Consider the following 19,964-nt stretch of genomic DNA (forward strand, 5'->3'; position numbering starts at 1 on the left):
GGAAAGAATCACAAAGTCAATTTGAAATTAAAGCATGGTACATTTGAACTTCATATAGTACAAAAAGGAGTACAATCTTTTATTTCTCTGAGCAAGTTATACGCCATCAGGTTTAAGGCTTATTTAAGAATAAAAAAGAATGTGAGCCAAGAAAGATTGTTTGAAAATATAACCATTTTTACTGAATAAAGGAAGATTTATTCAAATCACAAGGAAAAAGAATCCTGACATGAGGTCACCTGTGCTAGAAAAAGTGCCTTCTCTTAAAAGGAGTGTGGTCCAGGGAAGGGCAGGCTGGAAAGGGATTCTTTAAGCCACCCACCATTTTTTAATTTTCTTCTGCATGCTTTCATGAGTTTTGAGAAGTGAAAGCAGGACATGACTTCAGAATCAACATGACTCACACTCCCTTGTTTGTGAAGGCCAAACAACACCACACAGACTCACAAACTGAATAATGTTGATTTGATTGTAGCAAACACTACTGCAATGAAAAAGAGAGAGCTTTAGTTAGAGTTCATAACTTGAAAATTCCAGTTTTTAAAAACACATGAAATATGAGTCATACCATGAATTTGTACAGTAACACATATAAACATCCACACAGAGAGAACAATCGAATAAAGCATTCTATATAAACTGAATGCTAGCTTTACATAAAAGAGTGTTTCTTGTATTGTACACACATGTCTAAAAACAGATACTTTCTATGTTTCTGCTTGTCTGGCTAAATCAGTTAAAGACTGATTTTCATTCCTAAGAAAATTTCTCTCCCTCTTAATTAATGGACCTTGTTTCTAACTAGAAAACAACTACTCTCAAATACAATGTTGTAATTCTTGTTCCAGTTTGTTGGTGTGATTAAGCCACAAGGTCTGTTGTTAAAGATAAGGAAGGCTTCTGAATGTGAAATCCAAAGAACAATACAGAAGATGGAATGTGAAAAAAGGAAAAAAAGTGAACAGCTAGGAGGAAAAAAGGAAAAAGCTCCCCTATCACATCTTTTCCAAAGGATTGAAGCTTACTGAAGAATGAGCAATATATGATAGTAATCTGTTTTATATTGGATTGCAAATAAGCAGTCACATTCTGTAGCTTGTATCCAAATTTGCTGCTATTAAATGGGCAGCTCTATAAATCGGATGGAGGGGTGGGTGGATGGGTTCCACCACAAAACCGCGAAGCCCTTATCCGCGCTGACATAAGTGCGGAGGCAAATCCGCGGCGTCCGAAGCGCTAAGAAAAACATGACCCTACCGCGCCGACATAAGTGCGGAGGGCAAATCCGCGCCTACCGAACCCTAAACCTAACCCTAACCCTAACCCTAACCCTAACCCTAAACCTAGGGGCTCGTAAGCGGGGTGGCGACGTGCGGCGGAGGCAGGCCGCCCTCTTCTTCCTCAACAACATCTCCTTGGACGGGTGACAGCTGCCACCGGGCAAGCCCGCTTCGCCGGCCCTGGGAGAGCCTCAGCCGCCACCGCTGCCGTGTCCTCCACTGCCGGGGCCTCCCCCGGAGGAAGAGGCAGGGTGGGCAGCGTCGGCAGAGCCCACGCCCCACCGCTGCCCTCCTGCCCCAGCTGCTGCTGGGCAGCCCGCTTTGCGCCATGCCCGCTGCCGCTGTCAGCCCGGCCACCCTGGCGGGGGTCTTGGTGGGCACCCCCAAGACGGGCATTGCGCCCCCCGGATTGCTGAACCTTTCTCCTCGCCAAATGAGCCCCTGCCATTTCCCACCCCCCACCCCTCTTCCTCTCTTCCTTTCAGCTCTACAGCTCAATTTTCCAATCAAAACGAAGACAGACGCTCCTTAATTCAATCTCTCGCACACCTACCAATTTCAAATCCTCCGCTTTTCACGACGCGGGAGTCTTCCGAAGCCCAGCAGTTCCAGTACCCCAAAATTATGCCAATTTTGTAGTCCTTCTGTCGCCGCGCTGTTGTCGCGGCGGTGATGACGCGCGGTGATGACGTCGCGGCTTTAGCGACACTGTTTAATCACCGCTATTTTGACGAGCGCGGTTTTGTCATGCCACAGGTGGATGATAGATGATAGATAGATAGATAGATAGATAGATAGATAGATAGATAGATAGATAGATAGATAGATAATGATGAGTTTAATTCTATTCAATACTCAACACTCTTCTGAAATTTGAAAACTTCCATTTACTTCTATTAAGTTAAATGGAGAAACTAATACAATCACAGAGATAAATCCAGAAACTGAACAGTCTAAATCAATATTCTCAAAAGTGGTCAGTATTGGTTTCCAAGGGTTGATGGGATTATCAAGAGGTCAATATTGCTATGTTGTTATTTGTAGTACTCTTAAAATAATATTGATTAAAGTCTTTTCATATAATAAATGTTTGGGGGCCAATGAAATTTCATGAATGGGTCAATGAGTTGAGGGGTTTGGGAACCTCTGGTCTAAATAATAATTTTAAATAAAGCTCTGAAAAGCTGTATTACACCCACTTTTCCTAATTTTTGCCTTTTATCCCAAGATAACATTTTCTGCATTCAAACTGTGCAACAAAATCAATTACACTACTAATTTAGTCTATTCTTAGATATTTAAAGCAAATACATTTTAGCATTTGAAATAAATTTGTTCTGAAATCAACTGCAAGTGACTACAGTCCCCATAAACAATCCATTTCCATTGTAAAGGTGTTTCCTAGTTAATGTTCATTGGAAGGCCCCAGGTTCTGTCTGGCAGGGATCTGACCTTTTGGTGATTTTCAACTAGGTTGACATAATTTAAATCTAGACTAACGCAGGTACCCAAGTTTAAGGCAAAGTTGTGGGGCCACTGTGTTCTCTCACACATGCACAGGCACTTGAATAATACCAGCTGGAAAACCTGTTTTGTCAGCTTATGTTTTAGTCACCAATACAAAACCTGGCAACTTTTTTTCTAAATAGGTTTCTCTTTACAGTACTCTCAAGTTCACAACCTCAACTGTCAAGCTTTGGCAAATGGGAGAAGGGACAACCAACCTTTACCTTCGTACAAGCTATATTGTCCTGGGAAAAAATCATGGAAATTAAATGTCCAAAGTCTCGTGTTTAGACAGAGTTTCACAGATCACTGAGCTTCATGAACGAATATAATCTTCTGGGCTAAAATCAGAGGTCCACTTAATTTAGGGCTCAGTTGACATTTTGAGAGAACATAGTTGCCGTGAGGAGGGGTTGACCATTTAACTTAAAGTTGCCATAGCTATTATAACCAATCACAAAATACCACATTCCCGAAAGGAAAACTGGTAAGTGCACTGGCCCCAAAATACTTGCTCTCAACCCCCAGTTCATTTTAATTTTTTCTATGCTGATGAGAAAAAATTTACAAGCAAAAAACTAGCCGGCAAATTTTTGACCGTGCTTCATTTTCTTTTTGCAAACCTTAAGGGAATTATGGGGCATCAAGGCGTTCTTAGAAAGTAAGTTGATTCTGGAAGCTGTCCTTGTGCTCCCTACCAGTAGAGGTTGTTAAAATTAAAACACTTATGACATTAATGAAGAGAGCAGGAAAATGAGTTGTGAGCCACAAATGATACATTAGTACCAGGGGTGAAATTCAGCAGGTTCTGAAGAACCGGTAGTGGAAATTTTGAGTAGTTCAGAGAACTGGCAAATACCACTTCTGGCTGGCCCCAGAGTGGGGAGGGAATGGAAATTTTGTAGTATCCTTCTCCTGCAATGCCCACCAAGACACATCACAGAACCGGTAGTAAAAAAATTTGAATTTCACCACTGATTATTACCCACAACTAGAACCCACTTGGGGAACTTCACACCTCAATATACTTATATTTGGTGTTCAACGAACACGATCCAGATTGCTGCTTGGTTGGCTGTTACCCCTATACAAAAAGGCAAGAAGATCCTAGAAACTACTAACCTCATTTTCTGGTTTCAATGTCTTTCAGACTCCTTAGCAGTATAGAGTTTGTACACAGAAGTAAATCTCACTGAGTTTTATGTTAAAAGATGTATATATCCCCCCCCCCCTGATTGTGAAAAATAACTCTGGGCAGCTAACAGCAATAATAAAAAATAATAATATAACAACACAAAAGTAGGATGACCAGACGTACCGATTTCAGCGGGACAAGCACACTTTATAACAATTTTTCCTGTGTCCCTCTGCGTTTTAAAAAAGTCCCGATTTTCTGGCTTCATGTTGAAAGCCCAGTGGATTTGCTTAAGAAATCCTAACCAGGGCAAGACAAAAGACACCCTGTCTAATCCCTCTCTCTCTCTGTCTCAGTACTTTCATTGAAGATATTAAAACGTTAAAGCAACAAAACGGACCTCCCCCCCACCCCGCGTTTACCTTATTTTATAAGAAAAAAATGATCTAGTACCATAGAGCTGCAGGAAATGGCTAGAGAGGTCGCCAGTGTTACTTCCTGGATTTTCCAGAGGGGAGGGGCACGGAGGTTGGAGGACTGCTCCAAAATGGTGGGAAAGTTTCTTTGAAAAATATTGACTTGGAGTTTCTGCCTGCTGGTAAGTGTGCTGGGTTTTTTTCTTTTATTTTTTAATGCATTTTAAAATAATGTAGGTTTTTAAAAATGTGCAGTTGCTGTTTTTTTATTCAAAACAATATGTGTAACAATATGATGTGCCATGGAAAAATCATTAAAAAAATCCCTGAAAGAACAAAAGGTTTTTTTTAGGGTATTTTCCTGATCAAAACTATAATTGTTTCTGCATGACACCCTTAATCACAAATAGCCAACTACACTTCATTCTAAATAATTTTATTTCCTTTATTGTATGTGATTACTCAAGTCCAAAAACTGAGTTAATTGGATAAACTCAGCTCCACAATTTACTAAATATACAGTTACAGGAATTTCATGTATAGTATGCTGTCTCTTAGGGTTTATTGAACATAGGAGAATAATATGAGAGGGATTTGATGTAAAATAAGCTCTTTTAATAAATTCAAAATCAACGCAGCAGACAAGACATGGGAGTGAACATAATACACACTTTAACAATATATTTTTTTCTTTTAGCCATCAAATACTGCAGCAAGTGTATCAGTAACAATAGCAAGACAGGCATAGGATTTTCCAGCCAGGTTAATTTTACTTTTTTATGGTTTTGATGTTGTATTTAATTTTATCTGTATTAGAAACTTATGAAGGCTGTGCAACATTTTGAGGTGATATAGAGTATGTAAAGGCATGAATACAGTAGAACCTCTGGTCACAACCATAATTCGTTCCAAAACTTTGGTCGCAAACTGATTTGGTCATGAATCAAACCTAATTTTGGAAATTTGGTGCTTACAAAAAAAATGGTGCAGAAGGGGAAATCAGCAGCGGGGGGGAGGGGGGAGAGAATGTGAATATTTTGGTCAGAAGCATTCGTGACCAGAGGTTCTACTATATAACATCTTCACTTAAGACCTAAGATTCACTTAAGATATAACATCTTCATTTAAGATTCACTTAAGAACTGTGGCAAGAAAGGTGGTATAGTGACCAAAGTTACAATGGCATTGAAAAAAGTGACTGATGACCATTTTTCACACTTAGCGACCATTTTCACACTTAGCAACCGTTGCAGCATCCTCATGGTCACACGATCAAAATTTTGATGCTTGGCAACAGATTCGTATTTATGATGGTTTCAGTGATCTGGGGTCATATAATCACCTTTTGACAAAGTCAAATGGGGAAACCAGATTCACTTATGTTACTAACTTATCAGCTGCATTTATTCACTTAAGAACTGTGGCAAGAAAGGTGGTATAATGGGCTTAGTGACAATGGCATTAGTTAGCGACCATTTCACACTTAGCGACCGTTGCAGCATCCTCATGGTCACGTGATCAAAATTTGGATGTTTGGCAACAGTTACAATTTATATTTGTAAATTGTAATTATGTTGAAATAAAAAAAACATTACAATACTATTTTTGCGTTGTATGAAAATTTTTGTTGCTCCGTATAAAATTTTTAATCAAGCCCCCCCGCCCCCCGTCCCCGGTCAAAGGTGTCCCTCTTTACCAATCTGAAAATCTGGTCACCTTACACAAAAGACTGATTTATCAGTAGGCAAAAGGCATGGATAAAATGTGAGAAGGGAGGTTTTCCATTCAAACCAGTAAGACGCTTGGAGCAGGACAGGTAATTCATGGGGCATGGGTTTTGCAGTTTGGTTCAAGGGCCATTAAAACAGCCTTTGCCTAAAACAACCCCATATGATAGACACTGGAGATTTTTGTAAATTTGGGATTGCTGCCCGAGTGTCTCCTCCATTCCTCAATTATAAATGGCTGAGAGCTCTTCTCTGCTAACTGCAGGCTGTATCACTCTATAAATGGTTAAAATAGCTTGCATGGTCTCCAGAAAAGGGGGCACTGGTAAACTGACCATAATAGTTTCCTTTTTTAAAATTTAAGAATGCTTATTAAAATACTTTATCTCTGTTAGATCAAGGTATAATTTTGGAATAAGAGCAACTCAAACACATTCAGAAATATTTGGGTTGGAAGATAGCAGCGGTTTAACCTTTGGGATTCATGTTTGTTTGCATGTCTACCCTGTATCCCTGAAAATAAGACCTCCCCAGATAATAAGCCCAATTGAGCTTTTGAGCACATGCACTAAAATAAGCCCTCCCCTGAAAATAAGCCCTCCCAAAAATATTGCAACACAGCAGCAGCCATGAGGTGACCACCATTGCCACCTCCTGTACCTCAAAAGTAATAAGACCTCCCTGAAAATAAGGCCAAGTGCTTATTTCGGGGGTCAAAAGAAAATAAAGACCCTGTCTTATTTTGGGGGAAACACGGTACTAGAATTTATTCATACATACAGTCCTTCCTTACAGACACTAAATTTCTGGAGAAGCAGGTAGCAGGCTAAAAACTAAAACCAAAGCCTTTTATTAGATATATGTTTGTGCTAAGAGCTTTTTTCCTGATGGGATGTGGAACATTCAAATGCAGCTTCAATTACAGGTTGGTGATCGAGTGATGATGAAGACAGCAGGAGTGAAGTATAGTTTGGAAAATGGTGTCAATACTGACTAGGCACATATATTCTGCTGAGCAATGACCAGTGGTGGGTTCCTACCAGTTCAGACCAGTTCAGCTGAACCTGTAGTAGCTTGGCGGCCTGGATCACTGGAACCAGCAGCAACCCAGGCCTGCCACAACCCCAAACCAGTTCTCCTGGCAGCGCAGTAGGCACCGCGATCTTGTTTTTTGCTTCTGCACATACGCAGAGCAATTTTAGTTGTACTGTGCATGCGCACACAGCGTGTCCGAGCGAACTGGCAGTAATTTCTGCCAGAACCCACCCATGGCGATGACCTGTTCACACCAATCCATAAATTGTTTGCAAATTAGAAAGGCTAAACTTCTACACGTCATATGACTTAGAGTTACAATGAAACCAGTCATAAATTCTAAAACACTTGATTTAAATAGAGTCTAGTTCATGTCCTATAGATTCTTTGTATATTTGCCTAATATTAGGAAATAGTTTTTCCTTTAAGGCAAAGGTAAAGGTTCCCCTCACACATATGCGGTAGACATACCCGGGTCTAGGGGGCTCATCTCTGTTTCAAAGCCAAAGAGCCAGCGCTGTTCGAAGACATCTCTGTGGTCACGTAGCCGGCATGACTAAATGCTGAAGGCTCATGGAATGCTGTTACCTTCCCACCAAAGGTGATTCCTATTTTTCTACTTGCATTTTTTACGTGCTTTCTAACTGGTTAGCAAAAGCTGGGACAAGTAATGGAAGCTCACTCCATTATGCAACGCTAGGGATTTGAACTGCCGAACTGTAAACCTTTCTGATCAACAAGCTCACTGTCTTAGCCACTGAGCCTCCATGTCCTTTTTTGCTTTACCTGTACAGTATTGTGACGTGGCTAAAATGCCACTAATTTATGTATACCTTTGGGTATTACTATTGTATAGATTCTGGATTGATCTGAGGGGGCTCCTATCAGTAGCCAGTATCCTTGGGCAACGACCAATATCTCAGAATCTGAAGAGGCCTACACCATGCCTGCCTGGTTTAGAATCCAAACAGACAGATACTTAGTTTTGTCATACTGTTATTTTATCACACTGCCCCTACATAAAGCTAATTTCACATTATGCTAACGTGATTTTCTGACTGAACAGTTAGCCAGGTTTGCATGTAATATTAAACTAAAAGCAAGTCAATCACATCATGGTTTACTGAAATGTGTGAAGAAATCAGTTAATATGAAACACTGTAAGAAATTAAAATGAAATCAGGACCCCCTTGTCCAGTTTTTCTAGGGGGTGCCATTGTTTCCCACAGTTACTAAGTAAACTCAGCAGGGCCCATCTGTGGACTGGATCAATTTGCTAAGGGCTTGACATGTAGCCCAGCTTTGATTCTATACTTTTAGTGGGTTTGGGGGCCAGTCATCATTTGGATTAATTTTCCAAACTATGACCCAAATATTGGTCAGAATCAACTGTATTAATATGCAGAATTGTGTCTTCTTGAGAGGTATTTTTTTCCAGTTGAAACTCGGAACACTCTTTATTTAAATCCTGGTGCAAATGGCTTCTCTGAGTCATAGAAACATGTGATTTATGTGGCAACATATGAATGTGCTAAAACCTGATGTGAGAGGTTTGCTCTTTCGTTCCAGAATATAATCTATATTCTTCTGAGCATGAGTGATGAGTCATTTGAACATCTCCAGGTAGATAATAAATGTTAACAGGACAGAGGTTGCAATAAGTACTTGAATTCTTGTGTTGTTGTTTTTTAATTGCCAAGCCCTCTTTTCAACAGAACTCCACATTTTATGGATATATTTATTTATATCCCTTCCTCCTGAAACATGGAATAGCTTTCATAATTCCTTCCTTCCCATTGTACCCTTCTTACAGCCCAGTGGTTCCCAATGTGGGGCCCATGCCCCGCAGGAGGGCAATTTGATTTTTAATGGGAGCAAGTTGAACCTTGTTTAAACCAAGTTAATGGCCTTTTAGGCTTCCTCCATGTGAGTAGACTTCACTTTTTGAGTAAAGTAAGAATTATTGGGGGGGGGCATCAGGATTTTAAAGATGCTTAGGTGGGGCATAGCCAAAAAAAGGTTGGGAACCACTGTTACAACCCTATGAAATAGATTGGGTTAAGTGTGTAGCAGGATTTACATAACACATAAAACCACAAACCAGTAAATTATCTATTACTTAACTTGCCCTTGGCCAATGTGATTTGTAAGTCAGGGATTCCAATTTAATAAGCTGTATGGACCAATGACTAGTGATTTATTCGAATGATGATGAAGCAAACATGATTTAATATATTGTATAAATATAAAATCAATAAGTGATTTGTTCAATAAGTGATTTGATGGGAATGGAAATATTTCTCTTAGATGTCTTCAACCAAGATAAGGATTAAACAATACTTGTACACTTAGTGTCCCTTATTTCCTGATGTAATGCTTTGAAATAAATTACTGATGTTACAATCTGCAATCCAGCAAGTACTGTAAATCTTTTTCATTATCCTCTCCCAATCAAACACTCTTCAATAACTACTAAGCTTTTTTTGAGGCTCTATTGCTCTTACATAAGAGTATTTTTTAGAAAAAAATAAAATATCATAGTTAATATTCAATATATAATGTTATTCTTCTAAAATCAACCATAGTAACCATTGGGAAAACTCACTGAGTTAATATTTATTAATGGACACTAGAGAGCAAGTATAGGACACTGACCATTATTGTGCTAGCAGGTTCAGAAAGAAGAAATACTATATCACTTAAAGCCTTCAATGGCCAACTGGGGTCCAGAAATAACTAAGCAGCTGCTGAAATCATAAGGACAGGATTGATGTACTACAATCTGAAAATCTAGATTTTACAACTATTTCAGATACTCTGTGTTTTTATCATTTTAAATTTCCAAACACTCTTCAAAGTCAGGTGCATCTCAACTGTAATCTAACCTGAGTAGGTACAATTATTGAGTAGATCTTTTCTTCTAGATATATTTTCAGCTATCAAGCCAACTTAAGCTAGTAACCACCTGCATCTCCATAAATAATAATGACACCAAGAAAATTTCCCAGCTACATATTTGCCTCTTCAGAGAATGCAACCACTGTTATCAGTTGCAAACTTCTATCTATTATCAGTTGATTTCTCAACTCACAGTAATATCATCTGAATTAATGGGAACAATTATATATGAAGTATGTAGTACCAAACTGTGATCCAGAAAAGTTCCCATGGGAAAAAAAGAATATAAGAATTATTGTATACTAAATTCCAAACATTGATTGTGCATATTAGCTATGTTATGGAAAGCAGCAACTCCCACATAGGTGCTCTAGCAAACATTCCCATTCTACGGGCCTCCATTATTTGTGAAATATAGTTTGGTCAATCCAGTTCTGCTGCAATCTGAAATTTGTTCCTAATAAAAATGTCTCCTGATAATAAGTATGGTTCTTCTCTCACTGATTTGCAAACGTATCAACAAACAGTTCCAATGGTTCAGGAGAAAGGAGAAGCTTGTTTGTGTTTATGTAATGTGATATACAACAAATAAATAACAAACTGGTATATCATCTTGACATAATCTCGCCAGTAACCTATTCTGAAGGAAAGCTGGAGGGAACAGGATATAACGTTGTCCTCATTTCCAAATTAACTGTAGATCCAATATAAATAGAAACTCCCCATAGCAAATCACCCACATTTGACCTGATGTCTTATTAGGGTGTCCTCCTCTGATGTCATTCCATTTCCCTGAAGTTTCAATTTCCTCCTCTACATTAAGGTAATTTTCTTAAAGCCCGACCAGCAAATTGAGTTACAAAATGCTGGATAATCACTAGGTGGAAGCAAAGATCATTAGATTTTTCTTCTTTCTTTGCTGCCATCTGGTGAATCAACCAGATTTTTACAATCCAGTTCTAATAGCCTATGCCTATCAAAAATTTAAAAGAGCTAATAAGCAGGATTTTTAAACTGGGTCATACTTGCATATGTCAACCACATACTAAGCTATCTTTTCTAACCAACTGATCCTACAAATAAAATATTATGATGTTTCCAAAGGCAAAACTATATTTGATATCCATTTTCTTTTTGTTCACCTTATTTTTGTGTGTTATTCTTCGGCAACTTGAAAAACTATGCCCTTCCCATCCCTGGTTCCAAATTCCCACTTTCCTAATATTGGTATTGGTATTTTCTCCAGGGGTGCTTTGCCAGAAGGACAGGTGCACCTCACCTCCTGAGATTTGGGCCACACCCGCTAAAGTAAGTTTCCTTTTAGATGCTGTTATTACCCAGGCATGTTACTCATTCAGTTGTGTGGGAGCAACCTTGCTCTGTCTTCCAGCTCCTACACTGTCTCCCTGTGTAATGTCCAGGTGTCACTGGAGGTGGTTTATAGCTCTGCAGCAGGTTGAAAGCTCTTTTCTTTGCCTTACCTCTTGGCTAGGAGTGTGCAAATCCAAACCTGTTCTGTGATGTCATCTCACTGCCACTCATGTACAGCAAAGAGCACATGAGTCTCAGAGGAGGAATCAGGCACCATTCATAGAACAAATAGGCTAACGAGTATTATTAAAAGTGGGATAAAACAACAGGGAAGAGGTTGACTTGAAACTGCAGTCACCAGTGCTGTGGAAATTCTGACAAGAACTGGAATTCATCCAGAAAAAAATGGTGCAGAAATCAAGGAAGGATTATTTAAAACAAAATAAAATAAAACATACCAATATCATCAGTGTATAAGGTGCACAAGCCAAGGTTTGTTGACTGCTCTTTACCAGGAAACTCAGCTCCTAACTTTGCAGAAGAGCCATCAATTAACTGTGATCCCTTGTACAAACTCAGTGCCTCACTCCAGCATGAAAACTACAAAACAAACAAATAAAACCTGTTTATAAGCACCACGTAGGTGGTTTGCAGAGCCCACAGATTTCTTTGTTTCTTCCTTCTTCTCTTTTTTCTTCTTCTTGACATCAGTTCCCAGCTGCACAACAAGATAGCAATGAAAGAATATCTCCAAGCACTAAATAGGAATGGGCATTTTTCTGTTGATCCTTGCACTTTCTGATCCATTACAGTCCAATTCCCAAGATGCAGCTAGCATAGGAATTCTGGAATATGAAGTCAAATACCCCTAGAGTTCATTAATCTGGGGAAAGCTGCTCAAATGGCATTTCACCCTTCAAGAAATCAAATTCTCCGGACAATCATTTGTTAATGTGATTCATTCTAGCCCAATTAAAATGGGACTCGCAAAGTATTCCATATAAAATGTATAAAAGTAACCTTGGCTAGGAATCAGTCATATTAAAAAATTGCAGTCACAGGGCAGGTGAAAGTCCTCTTGTTTTGCAATAGCTATTTTTAAATTTTGTTCTGTTGGGAAGGGCCCCAATTGTCCAGAATATAGGTCTGGAGTCATAGCACAAGAATTCTCTAATTGTAGTACTGGAATTACTGTCCCTTGTAAGATTCAGTTGCCAGAAAAGGATAAGTTAACGATTCACATAGATAGTGACAATTTCCTAACCATCAGCCAAAATGAAACCTTGATATTCTTTTTGGAAGTAAACTGAAGTTATGAGTCAATCTCAGAAACTTCAATCCTGAATTCATTTTAACAATTGCTTTCAACTGAATACTGCATTCAGTTTTGGTTGCCACAATGTAAAAAAAATGTGGAGACTCTAGAAAGAGTGCAGAGAAGAGCAACAAAGATGATTAGGGGACTGGAGGCTAAAACATATGAGGAATGGTTGCAGGAACTTGGTATGTCTAGTTTAATGAAAATAAAGACTAGGGGAGACATGATAGCAATGTTCCAATATCTCAGGGGTTGCCACAAAGAAGAGGGAGTCAAACCATTCTCCAAAGCACCTGAAACTAATCAAGGGGAGAAGCAACTTAGAACTGAGGAGAAATTTCCTGACAGTTAAAACAATCAGTGGAACAGATTGCCTCCAGAAGTTGTGAATGTCCCAACACTGGAAGTGTTTAAGAAGATGCTGGATAACCATTTGTCTGAAGTGGTGTAGGGTTTCCTGCGTAGGCAGGGGGTTGGACCAGAAGACCTCCAATGCCCCTTCCAACTCTGCTATTGTATTGTATTGTATAATTGTTTTAATCCCCTCCTACATATATTTTATTCTAAATAAATGCATGCCACATAATTTGCATACAGAAAATGGATTGATATAAAGATAGCTTTGCTATAAGGGATGAAATATATACACTTCTGTTTATATCAAAATATTGATATCAAAACCACAAGATTATGCCACTCAGAAAAACCTAGAAAATACAGCAGAAGATAGTATATCGTAATTTTTAAAAGCATAAGTTGTTATTTTAAAAACTCTTTTTAGCCTCAAAATGCAAATCAGGTACTTAAAATCTAAGGAAAAATGTTTTTGAAAAAAATACTAAGGTCTCACTCTTTTTAATTTTAATCTTTACTTTATTTGAATTAGAGTTGTTGAGTATAGAATGGCAATAAACATTATTTATTCCTCCATTTTTAATATTTTATCTACTTTTATTATTGTCAGAATTTTTTTATCAAATTAGTTCTTTGTATAAAATGCCTCTGTAAGAGCTGGATGGCTTAACCTGATTAAAGTTCTATAATTTATAATATCTATAAATTAAGTAAAACTTGGTATTTAATTTAGAATTTAATTGGAAAATAGATGAAAACTAAATAATGAAAAAGTCAGTGTGATATGTTGAAAAGAAAGTGGGGAGCACAATTCCTATTGCACTGAGTTAATTTAAAATGTTTCTGTTCCCTTAGTAGATATCAATACACACAGAGCAGATTTGGAAAACCTTGGGTGTAATCCATGCATGTTCCATTTGTAAAAATGGGACTAGTGATATCTTTCATGAGGTTATATATAAATTATAGTTAACCATAGCAGAAATCCATAGTGAAAATCCAGAAAAATTTATGAAAACAGGGCTTCCCTCTCTCATATGTTACAGCACATACAATATCCTTCAGCATATATGGAAGACCTCATGCTGCCAAGAGTAAAATACTGTTGATGTGGACCAATACTGGGCCAATGTTATTTAGTTTTGATCCTAGTGGGTCCTTAAGTGTTCTCTAAGCTTGTTTTCTTGCAGACTTTCATTATCCTAATTATGTTTGGTAACATCATCAGTGCTAATAAGGAGTGCTGTTTGCTGTCAGTTTATATTGCCTGTGGGTGGGGTGGTCTTAGAGATTCTTTGGTTGGGCTGTTTATTGAGGGCTTTTTGACAGTTTCTTGATTGGGGTATTGCTTACTTGATTGTTGGTCTGAAGTTGACCTTGGAGTTAATGATAATCTATGCTAATCTGAGTGGTGATTATCAGTACAGAGTGCTGAAGTCTTTTTCTTGATTGGGGGTTGCTTACTTGATTGTTGGTCTAATGTTAACCTTGGAGTTAATCTATGGTGATCTGAATGTGGATTACTGGTGGAGAGGTGCTGGAATCTTTTTCCCTTTTGGGCTGTTTGTCTCTTTTGCAGTCTATAGGTGCTGTTGATGTCTATGTGTCTATTGATGGTTGATTTGTCAGAGTGCCAGGCTTCAAAAATTCCCTGGCATTTTTGGACTTGGTCTAGGATTGTCACTTTTTCCCCAATTGAAAGTATGGTTTAATCTATCCACGTGTTGTGAAATTAAAGTTTTAATCCTATTTATTCTACATATCTTTTACCAGTGCTATACTTAAGTCCTATTTTATACCCATTTTATTTGCTCAGTAATGAATGTTATATGTGTATAATTTCTAGGTGTTTCTGACATCAATAGAGAAGTAGAAATCCATTACTGTTATAATATTAAAATATTAAATATTCTAAATAAGCTCTTTCTAAGAAAAAAATGTGGATCTTTGTCCTTTTCTTCCTGCTTTCTTTGTTGTGATTTTAGAAACCCTGTGATGTTCTTATTGTTTATAAGGCTCATTTCCACCTGTAATTAAGCTCTGCATTTCTAGCTGGAATGCAGCTGTGAAAGGTACAACAGTAATGGATTGTCCTCTCCAATTTTTTTCTTAATTGAATAACTCTGCAATTAAGTACAATTAAAATAATGTAATGGTACGTGAAGACATCAGTGGATAGAAATGTTATAAGAAGATTAAATACTGATGAGCAATATGACTTCATATTTCAGCATTCTCCAGCTGTTTAGCTTTGCTGCTTGCAGGTTCCAGAAAAGGTGGTTCCAATACATCTGGAGGGCGTGGGGTTGGGTAGATTGCTACAGATGATGCTGAGATATCCGTTGGTATAACTGTACTGGTATCCAAGTTCACTTCTATGTGGTAAGCTGAACTCGGCAACTTCCATTTTCTCAAAATTGAATCAAAAACTGAAAAGGACTCTAAATAACATTGTGCATTAACTGTAATGCCTTACACAGATGCAGGTTTGGTGCCTGTTGCATCTTTGAAATACCTTTGAAGTGGGGTACTGTAGATATTCTCCAGAAAACAAACTGACACAATGCAATTTTCTTTTTAAATCATGTGACACAGATAACACTTTCATAATTTTGGCAAAGCAATTAAAGAATCACACTGGGATACTCTACATATACAATTCATTTGTTTAAGTGTAAAGGAAAACGTATGTGGAAAATGATGCTAAAATCACCAAAGACATTTCTTTGTTTTTCACTGAAAACAGGTGTACTAAAACAGTTTGTACCACTTGAAAATAGGCTGGGAACTCTAGCATTTCAGCAACTGCATCCTTTATTACTAACTTTAAATTATGTGCCACAGAATGCAGCATTTTTCTCTCTTGAGATTTGAGTGGAGTAATGAGAAGTGAAAGGAAAAGTACTTATCCTGGGTATGTCGATGAAGACTCAATCATCCAGGCCAAGACTGAATCATGGCAACTGGACCAAACCTCAGTCCAAACTTTAGTTTGGTCCAGTTGCTATGATTCAACCTTTAGACACACTTACCATGGGTACTGCTATTATGATGCTATAGAATTGTCGCTAGTTCATTGTAGTAGCTATCTATGCTAGACACCGGCCTAGTTCAAATAATGTGCTACATCGTAGTCTGACTTGTTTACGTGGTTTAACATTTCTGTGAACTTTTGTTCCTTTTTAGCAAACCATGATTAAAACCTGGGCAAGCTTAATATGTCACCTCACCAACCCTAGTGCTTTGCCAGAAACTTATTCAAACAATGTGCTAGATCATGAGCCAGGATTAAGAAACAAATCTTGCTTTGTTCTCTCATGTCCTAAAGCAAAAATGATGGTTTAAGATGATGATCAGTTCACAAAACACCTGTAAACACCATATAAGTTATTTGATTTTGTCTTAAGCTTTGTGATTTGTATACAGGGGCTCCTGTGTGATATTTGTGGGCATGCAGCCAAAAATGTGATTGCTAATGAAAAATTATCTTCAGATAATGTAGCTGAGGGAATACATATTCAGGAGAGGGAATACCTGTTTTTCTTAATGTAAAGTAAACACTTCCCCTGAATCTTTTGCAAGTAGCCTTGAGAAATATAAAGTTTGTTCCTAGGGAGAAGATTGTAGCCAGATGTTCACACTAGGAGCCTCTGAACCATTTTGTGGGACATCTGAAACCACTCAGATATGTCTTGTCTTCTCTGAACTGCACTGCTTGTGGAGCCTGAGAAATGAAGAACATATCCCCTGACAGATATTTTTCTATAAAGAAATATTGGGTTCAGTTTGTACCTCGGCTGATTAGGCAAAATCCTTACTGCTGAAAGCAGCATCTTAGAATGGGGCGTAATTATATTCACCTGAAAAATCAGAAGACAAACCAAAATCAGCCTGAAAGCTCATCACTGCTTCAAACAAAAATTGTCTGGATCAGAGGTGGGTTGCTCCCGGTTCATCACGGGTCAGGCGAACCTGTAGTAGCGTCGGAGGGAGGCTCTGCCCACCTGCCCCGATGGCATGCGCAAGTGCACATATGCACACATGCAAACCAGTAGTAAAAAAATTGGAAACTCACCATTGATCTGGATGTAGCAATAGCAATAGCAATAGTTAGACTTATATACCGCTTCATAGGGCTTTCAGCCCTCTCTAAGCGGTTTTACAGAGTCAGCATATTGCCCCCAACAACAATCCGGGTCCTCATTTTACCCACCTCGGAAGGATGGAAGGCTGAGTCAACCCTGAGCCGGTGAGATTTGAACAGCCGAACTGCTGAACTGCAGTCAGCTGAAGTGGCCTGCAGTGCTGCATTTAACCACTGCGCCACCTGTAGAAAGTATACAACTATTTTTCACAGGTAGTGTAAGAAATATGTCAGTCAATCATTGTATTTTGGTCATTGACCAGCAAATAAGATAGTTAGTTCTTGACTTACAATAATTTGTTTAGTGACCGTTCAAAGTTACAACAGCACTGAAAAAAGTGACTTATGACTGTTTTTCACACTTATGACTGTTGCAGCATCCCCATAGTCATGTGATTTACATTTGGATGCTTGACAACTGGTTCATATTTATGATGGTTGCAAGGTCCCAGGTGATCACCTTTTGTGACCTTTTGACAAGCAAAGTCAATGGGGAAGCCAGGTTCACTTAACAACCATGTTACTAATTTAACTGCACATTCACTTAACAGATGTGGCAAGAAAAGTCATAAAATGGGGCAAAGTTCACTTAACAAACTTCTCACTTATCAACATAAACATTGGGCTCAATTGTGGTAGTAAGTCAAGGACTACCTGTGTATGCTACAACTGGCAAGGATATAATTTTCTAGGAGCAATGCTGTCAAAAATGGACTTTTACGATGTCCAGTATTCACTTTCCAGGTATAGCATATCTCTGAATAAGACATGCCAAGGTTTATTCTGTCTGCATATAGAGTTTATTCTGGTCTTGGTTAAACTTTTAGTAGGTTTTACTGGCTGGGGCACTTCAGGTATAAGAAATTAAATAAATTAGGCTGTACCTCTGGGCCACAAAGCATTCCTATCCATGAGTCATAGTTGCTGTCTTGAGATTTCCCTATTATGGTCCATTAACACCTCTTCACATGATTTAGTTTTACACTGAGATGGATCAGAAAGGGAGGAGAGTTATCATAACTAGATCTCTATTGTACACAAGATTTTGCCATGAGCTGCTAGCTGGCTCATCTTATTTTGAATAACAGAGTAGCTGAGACAGATTTAAGCAACTGATAAAGTTGTTTTTAAATTTTCAAAAGAGGTTTTGGTTTAATTAAATTACACATCATCTCTGTTTCTCATAAGGCAAAATTGTGGATAGGTTCAGCGTAATTCTTTTGTTCTAGTTTTTTCTTTCAATTTCTTACTGGTTTGGAAGATTAAGAAATGTATGTGTTCAGCCTTAAAAGGAATTTTGGACTGAAAGGTTAGACATGTACAGTTGGTTTTAACAGAGTTACTATGCCACTGATGCTTTTCAATTCTAATACAGTAATTCAAAATTTCTCCTTTACACCAATGTTTCTCAGACTCAGCAACTTTAAGGTGTGTGGGTTTTAAGATGGCTGGCTAGAGAATCCTCGAAGTTGAAGTCCCCACATCTTAAAGTTGCTGATATGAGAAATACTGGTTTAAAAGGAAACTTATCCCAAACAAGAAGCAACCAAACTGAACACATAACTTCACATCTGGAGCATGTTTAAGAGAGAGAATCTGTTTGAGGAAAAAGGCCTCAATATCATTTGAAATTACGAATCATATCGCATTGAATTTGAGTCTTCAAAAATTCATCTGATTGGAAAATTTCCAATAAGGTAAATATTTTTTTAAAGGACTCACCCCTCTTACCAGTTGTAAATAAAGCATACGTATTTTCCCAAGTTTGATGTTATGTACTTTGCTTGGAAATTATGCAGATTGTAACGAAAAATTAAAAAGATTCCCAGATGCATTTTACGATAAGCTCTTTAAGAAAATGCCTTCCAATGTTTGTAAATACATCCATTGCAGCATATTTAAACATGATAAGAAGCATTTTTTAAAATGTAGTTGGAACCAATTTATTTGCACTGTACTACTATTTTTCCACATTTTGTTTTAATCTGACTCCTTATATTGTGGAATATAGGCCTTTTCACCTTGTGTTTCTGTTCAGCCTTTGCTTTGTTGATTATACCCATCTCAGTTTTATAATGGCTTTTATAATGCCATTTTTTAAACATTGTACCTCATTGTCAAATCCTGCATCCCGGTTGTTGCATTTCAAAATCTGATTAGCATTCAGTATTTGGAAAACTCACAAAGCAAGGTCTGGTAATTGAGTTTGTGTAAGTGTGCACGCACACACGTTTTGAGTCAAGATTAACTCCTCACCACTGCCTCGACTAGTCCCTGAAGTTTTCTTGGCAAGGTTTTGGGGATGTGGTTTGCCATTGCCTCATTCTTTCTGGAACTGAAAGTGACTGTTCCCAGTTACCCAACTGTCTTCATGCCTAAGGTAGGACTAGAAGTAATGGTTTCTAGCTCAGTGCCCTAACCATTACGGTAAACTTGCTCTCTGGTAAAATTAGAACAAAACCTTTAAAATGTTATACAGGTAGTCCTCGACTTATGACCACAATTGAGCCCAAAATTTATTTCTTTTTTATTAAAAGTTTTTTTTTTAGTTTTCAAAACAGACACAACACAAAAAATCCTCTTTACATACTGTAGAAAGTGTATCAGTTGGTTACAAAAAAAATGTGTGCGTTTCTTTCACAGTCACCCATGATTCATATTAATTCTAGTATTTTAAATCAAATATATTTGTACATATTACCATCATCCTACCCCCATTCTCGTTTGACTATAATTGTTTAAACGTCCTTCATCATAAAACATACCAAAACTCAAGACATAATCACATACTGGCATCTCATTTGCTATTTCTAGTATCCCAATAACACTATTCCTTATGG

At 38.0% G+C, this 19,964-nt stretch overlaps 1 long non-coding RNA gene across 1 annotated transcript in view; it reads right to left on the reverse strand.

Moving 5' to 3' along the window:
• Window positions 1–213: 213 nt before the first annotated feature.
• The window catches only part of LOC148044623 (uncharacterized), a 62,780-nt gene continuing 43,029 nt past the window's right edge, over window positions 214–19,964 (reverse strand). The window contains exons 2-3 of the long non-coding RNA XR_015697390.1: window positions 1,834–2,002; window positions 214–484 (exon numbers count right to left, since the gene is read on the reverse strand). This is a non-coding gene — a long non-coding RNA (uncharacterized LOC148044623). The remainder of the gene's footprint in view (window positions 485–1,833; window positions 2,003–19,964) is intronic.

Source organism: Thamnophis sirtalis, unplaced genomic scaffold (genome assembly GCF_051295495.1).
Source record: "Thamnophis sirtalis isolate CommonGarterSnake01/CBP01778 unplaced genomic scaffold, rThaSir2_p1.2 scaffold_7, whole genome shotgun sequence".
Lineage (NCBI taxonomy): Eukaryota > Metazoa > Chordata > Lepidosauria > Squamata > Natricidae > Thamnophis > Thamnophis sirtalis.